This window comes from Camelus ferus, chromosome 15 (genome assembly GCF_009834535.1).
Source record: "Camelus ferus isolate YT-003-E chromosome 15, BCGSAC_Cfer_1.0, whole genome shotgun sequence".
NCBI classification, from domain to species: Eukaryota; Metazoa; Chordata; class Mammalia; order Artiodactyla; family Camelidae; genus Camelus; species Camelus ferus.
Genome location: NC_045710.1, coordinates 17,850,033 through 17,856,868, shown reverse-complemented (window position 1 = coordinate 17,856,868; position 6,836 = coordinate 17,850,033). Strand labels below are relative to the sequence as shown.

The following is a 6,836-nucleotide window of genomic DNA, read 5'->3' as shown; positions in this document are numbered from 1 at the left end:
ACATGTCCATGCTAGAAGTAATTATTTCTATATTTTTTCTGGAAAACACACGGCTGGCCAGCTTATGGTTCCAAGTCTTCAGTTTCAACTCTCAGGACATGCCTCAAAAGATATTGATTCAGGATCATCTTTATCACTCTTCCCACATATATTTTCCAGCCTCTCTACCTTATTTCTTCCTCTTTAATTCCTCTGCACCTTGCTCTCTCTCTTCTTAAGAATGGATTCTTATACTTATCTGGCAGGGGAGATACCATGGTCACGAAGGTGGTTTTCCCAGGGAGAGGCTTATGCATTGCACTCCAGATGTGCTGACCCCTGCGATTTCCCCAAATGTGGGAAACTCAACTGCATAATTTGTGGGGGGGGGAGTCCGTTCACACTATCCCCTAAAAAAAAAAAAAAAAAAAGAATGGATTCTTCCCTTGAATGACAGCCCCACTGCTACTGCTACATCATCACCTTGCTGTAGAACATACCCCTCTGTTCTCTGGAACTTTGCCTATTCACAACTGCATGGTTCACACTCCCATGCTTCCCTCAGGGCCTCCCTTGAGGTCTTTGACCTTCCTGATGCTGAGGACTGATTGCCCAGAGGCTGCCACTGTTCTTATCACCCTAGCCTGCATACTCTGCCTGAATATCTTGATTTAGTCTTACCTCCTGTTAGGGTATTGCCTCCTGAGCCTTCCCCAGCACATAGGTTGTGTTTGTTCTAGTCTCCTCCGGTGATAACTCCGTTCTGAAGTGTTGGCCTCCTCAGCTGACACTAAAAGGGCTCCAGGCCCTGGCCAGTTAACTTTATCTTTTCTACTCTCTCACACACTAGTCTCTAGACAGGCTGAATTAGTTGTCTTCTCACAGTGACTATATAGCGTCTTGATTTCATGCTTAGTTGAATGTAAAATGCACCCTCTGCTCACCCCAACTACATTCCTTCAGTGTCTACGTCCTCACCCTAGCCTGTCTTCCCAGCACTCTCAAAAGAAGGAATTTCTTGTTTAAACTCCCATAGCACTTTTAAAAATCAAGTATGTTTCCCCATTTTCATTTCCACAAATAATACATATTTATTTTTAGAAACTTAGAACCTACAGATAGGCAAAACAAAAATTTTAATTATTGAGGGGAGGGTATAGCTTAGCAGTAGAGCGTGTGTTTAGCATGTATGAGGTCATGGGTTCAATCCCCAGTACCTCCATTAAATAAATAAACACATAAATAAACCTAATTACTGTTGGGCCCACTGACGTCCTTCCAAGTCCAAGGACCCCCATTTCTGGGCTCTCAGATGTCTGCCTGTGATCCCTCAATAGATAAAGTACTTTCTTTACTGGGCATGTTTCCTCTAATAAATTATAACAGCCCTATGTGCCTAATCTCACAATAGCCGAAGCTGGCCTGTTTCAGCCCACGTTATCTGAGTCAAACCCCACAGCCCTTCATGGACCCTAAACCTCCTACCTCACCTGCGACCAATCAGAGATTTGCGCACAAGCCGATCAGGCACCTTGTGAGTTGACCTTATAAAAGATGCCAACAACCGGCCCTCGCCCTCGGTTCTCACTGCTTACGCAGGCATCCCTCACCAGTGTGGCCGGCTGTTGCCTATAGTAGCATAACCTAATAAACTCCTTTTCCATTCTCATACTTTATCTCTAGTAAATTCTTTTACCAACCCACGCGTCACCATGTCACTGACCAGACACCCTGCTGTGTCCCACAAGAATTACCTCCTCTCCCAAAAAAATTTTTTTTAATTTAATTATTGAAAATTCTACTCCCACAGATAACCACTATTGGCATCTTGGTGAATAACCATGTGGCTATTCTTCTTCCCATAGCTCTTTATTTAGACATTTCTTATGACACATTTCCTGAAAGATATTTACATCCATATCTTATTTTCTCAAACTAGAACATCCCTAGGGGCTGTGGCTATTGTATACATCAGTTTGCTTAGTGCCTTGAACATACCAGAAAGTCAAAATGTTTATTGAAGGAAAAAGAAAATGAAACTCAGAGACAGGTTTCCTTTTTTTTTTTTTTTCTTGGAAGACAATACTAATTTGGAGACATTTTCAAAATGCTGGGGAAAAAGTTAAAATTCAAAAGACATGAATGGGAAGATAATACCTTTGGAGCAATATTTTGTTAATTTAGAAAGCACATGAAGAGCTCTCCTAACTCCATAATAGAGTTTATTTCTGTGAACAAGAAATACTGTTAGGACTAATGGAGCAACTGTGATGCAGTGGAATGAATGCTGAACTTGGAGCCAGATACTATAGACTCAAGAAGCAGCTCTGCTGCTGACTGGCTCTGTGACTTAACCTCACGATGCTTGTTTTCCTCTTATGTCAAGAACATAGAGCACTTCATGAGATTGTTTTAAAAATTAAATAAGATAATGAAAGTAAATATACCTTATACAGTGTAAAACACTACACAAATATAAATGATTACTATTATTTCTAAGAGGTTAAGAGTGATGAATTGCACCATAAGGAAAAAGAAAGCAGAAAATTATAAGTTAGAATACTTATCCTGGAAGAAAAATGGTACCAAAGGAAGCTGGACTAGAACGGGAATAGGTCAGAGGGAGAAATGAAACATTAAAATTGGGAGAAGCAAGAATTGGAACTGACTTGAGTTGTGAAGGTTTAATGGATGGAATCATCGAAAGGAGACCAAAAGAAAGAAATTCAGTGGCTGAAGGTAGCTGACACCTGCCCTTAGTAAAAAAAAACTTCACACCATCAACTCCAGTAGATGAATCTCTAATCACCTCTGTTGGAGCAATTGGTCCAGCACAGTAGTTATAAACATGGGCCTTGAGTTGGCTGGACCTAAGATTCTATACCTGTCACTTTGCTGGAGACCTTGGGTAAATTACCTAATCTCTCTAAACCTGTTTCCTCCTCTGTAAAGTGGGGTAAGATAAAAACTACCATATGGTTGAGTGGGTATTAAATAAGACACAGTGTCTGGCCTTTAGTTACTGTTCAGAAATGTTATTACCACCACAAGAACCGAGAAAACTTTTTCCATTTGCAGATCACTGATTTGTTGAAAAAAGCAAATCTAGAGGGACGTAAGTTTTAAAAAATCACATGATTTGGAGACATGAAATGCATTCTATTAATCCATGGATAACACCAAGTGTTGGTGAGGATATGGAGAGGCAAGAACTTCCATACATAGCTGATGGGAGTATAGTTTGGTCCAGTCATCCTGGAAAGCAATCAGACAACATTTAATCAATGATGTGCATGCCTGTGACTCAACAATACCGCTCTTAGACGTGGCCAAGAGAAGTTCTCATATAGATTCATCACGGCTTTTCTTTGTACCAGCTAGATGTCGGTATCAATCTAAGTGTCTGTTACTAGGAGAATGAGTAAATAAAATGTAATGAATGCAAACTGAGTTAGTCCAGATCCTAAAGCGTTGGCTTGGGTTTGAAAATTGGCTAATATGACAACTCAGACCCAAATCAAGATTGTTACCACTACAGTTTATTAATAAGCAAATACACAAAGAACAAGGCCTTCCTAGTTCTCACAGAAACATGCCCAAATTCTGATGATTAGTACAAGCCATTCAGGGGAAGAAAACTGGCCTCTAATGAGTTCAAATTAAGGACTAAGTTTTTATAAGATTAGGTTTGGGGAAGGGTTCAGGCAGCATTCAAGGGTCTACCATCTACTATGTAATAAAATTCCTGTTGTACTATTGGACCTACAGCAGGCCTGCCCATGGCCTACCCCACATGCTGTGGAACACTGTATAATAATATTAAACTACTAACTAGCTGCGCATTCAGCAACATAAAGACCTGAAACAAAGGAAACAAATTGATGTATAGTACAATGCCTTCCATGTAAATTAAAAGCATACAAAACCTATATTTTATGACGTTTCATACATATTTAATAACATGCATCAAACACACTAGAGAGGGAACCTGTGGAGGGGGAAGACAATGAGAGGGGAAGAAGGGAAAAATATAAAGTGAAATAAAACGAGAGGGACATTGCACAGACTAAAGATGTCAGTGGTCAGTGTGCTGAGGGTTAAGTCAGTGCTCTGCCTCCTAGATCTAGATTTTTAAACAATAGTGAGGAAGGGACTAAAGTTGTACACGGAGAGAGACAAAATTGGTATCGATACTCCTACAGATACCAGAAGAATGGCAAAGTGAGAAAGAGAACCCTAAATATTTGGTTTGGTTTGATAATAAGAATACAGATTCTGGCTGTTTGCTTTTACGCCTGATTGCCCCATAGCATAATGGTAGTTACGCAAATTTTAAAATTTGTGACAGATTTATTTAATCACGTTGATTGATCGCAGATGATCAGACTTCATGGACTTGTCTGTTCACAAAGCTTGTGCTCTGCTCTCAGCTGTCACCTGTCAGCCCTTGACCAGTCCTGTCTGGTTCCAGCTTTTCAGACTAAGCACTCAGTTATTTGCAGGCTGCCCCACCTCCTTCCTGATCCAGAAAGAGGGTTGGAAGCACGGGGTATCAAAAGCTCTCATGCTACATACCGAGTTAGACACTGTCAAGATAATATCTGAACTCAGCCATCTCTTTTGTCCAAAATACCCCCAGGAAGAAGCCACCCTCTCACCCATGTAGTTTGTGCATCCAGCGTTCCATTACCTTTGGCCCCACCTCCAGGCTCTGGTGTTCTGACAACCAAATGGAGATCCTGCTTCTTTGCCTTGTTCCTACCAGTGCTAGTTCCCCACCCTTCACCTATATTCACACTCACTTCCTCATGCGACAGACATTTGTCAGGTCTTTGGCTGCCCAGCATTGAACTTCTTTCCTTTGACTGGGAAACTCTCCACCATGAGTTTCAGTACACAGAGCCCTCCACCCACTGTATTCCCTTCCTCAGCACCCACCCCCATCACGCTCCCAAACACAAATCTAGGCTCTGGAGATATGAGCTGGGCTCTGCCTGTCCGAAGCACCAACCCAAAACCTTGACACAGGGGCAAAGGACACAAGGAAGCAGGCACGGTGGGGTGTGCACTGAGAAGACAGTGGGGTACCGCAGCAGCACTTGGTTCCTGGGCACCTCTGGGCCCCAGAGCCAGGTGGTACCTCCATCCCATGCTGGCCACAGTCATGCTGCAGGCTGTGCAGAATCTCCTTGGTGTCCAGAGGGGACAGTGATGACCTCATCGTCTGGCCTCAACACACTGTATGTGTGACCGTATCTGCACCCCAATTCCTTAGCCTCGTTCTCCAGGCTTCCCAGTAATTCTGAGAGCTTCCCAATAGTCTTTCAATAAATTTATTTTCTGCTTCTATTTGAAAAGTCAGTCTGAGTTGCAACCAAGTTTACTGACTCCTATGGTGACTCAAACTTTGCCTGACACTCCCCCCATGTCCACTTTCTGTTTCCCATCTTCTGCTGCCCTTGCCACTTGGACCTGCCGTGCCTCTGCTCAGACTTGGCCCCTGTCTGCCAGTCTGTCTCCCAAGGATGCTGTACTTTTGATCCCTCTTTCCCATGTCTCCACTGCCTCCCTCCAGCCCCCTCCCTAGGGCCCAGGCACCTTGTGTTCCCAGCCTGCCCCGAGGCCTGGACAACTAGACAGTCATCCTAACCCTGTTGTGATGTCAGCAGTGGACTTAGTGCTGACAGGGCAGGATTACTCAGATGGTGGAAGGAAGGGTCACCAGGAGGAAAAAGGGGTATAAGAAGAGAGATGGGAGGGCAGCAGAGACACTTACTACTTTTATATTTTATCTAATAATACAATTTGTCATTTATGGAGTTTCTGCATTGTGCTGGCCCTTCATATGCATGACCTCACATTCATTCTTTGAGCTAGGGACTACTATAATCCCCATTTTCAGATGAGGAAAACAGATGAAAAGAGGGATGGAATGAAATGATGCCTGGGATCACCTTTAAAATAACTGGACGGATGGGAGATGAGCAGGATGAGGATGAGGATGAGGATGAGATAAGCTTGCCCATGGGTTGAAAATTGTTCAAGGTGGATAACAGGTATACAGAAATTCATGATACTATTAAGTCTAATTTGTATGTATTTGAATTTTTCCATAATTAGAAGTATGTTTTGTTTTCTTTAAAACTTGATCAAACCCATACAAATAGTAAGTGATAAAGTTAGGTTTGGGTCCCAGGCCCTCCTGATTTCAGCAGCTGCTCTCTTAACTTCTAGGCTGGATTCCTGGCAAGCTACCTAAAAAGATCTAAGAGGGAAAGATTAGTGATTTTCAGAGGAGTCAAAGGGAATTCAAAAGACTCCTGACTAATTTCTGCTCCTGTTTTCTAGGTATATTAAGGCAAGAATCAACAGGCTATGGGCAGATTATTAATTCCCCATGCCTGCAGCTTGTTACAAAGAAGATGCCCTCACTTTCTCTGCCTGCTTCTGAGTAGGTGCAGAAGCAGCCCATAAGAGAGCCTTTGGCAGCCGAAGTTTTCTAAAAACACCCAGGCAACAGCTGTCCTTGGCTGTCACCTGACTTGCCAGGCCCTGAGTCAGCACCACTCCTCCACCCAACCCCCACTGCTGAGCCAGATCTGACTTGCCCTTTCCCGGCTGGGCTGAACCAGTTGGCCCAGCCCTGCCCTGCCCTGTCCCAGCATCCTCCTCAGTGGGTGGCTGCTTGCTCCCTTACTCTCACCTGGGGTTCCCACCCTCGAACAGCCCTTGTCCCACAGAGCGGCACCCTCCTGCTTGAAATTTTAGCTCTGAAGGGAGCTGAAAGACCGCCCCTGAGCTGTTGGCAATACAGACAGGGCTCAGGAGCCTGTCGCTGGGTGGAGAGGATGAGCTGG

The 6,836-nt window shown here is 43.5% G+C and overlaps 1 non-coding gene across 1 annotated transcript; it reads left to right on the top strand.

Annotated features, from left to right (window-relative positions):
- Positions 1–230: 230 nt before the first annotated feature.
- LOC116669107 lies at positions 231–392 on the top strand. The gene has a single exon (XR_004326491.1). It is a non-coding gene; the product is annotated as a U1 spliceosomal RNA (small nuclear RNA).
- The last annotated feature ends 6,444 nt before the right edge of the window (positions 393–6,836 follow it).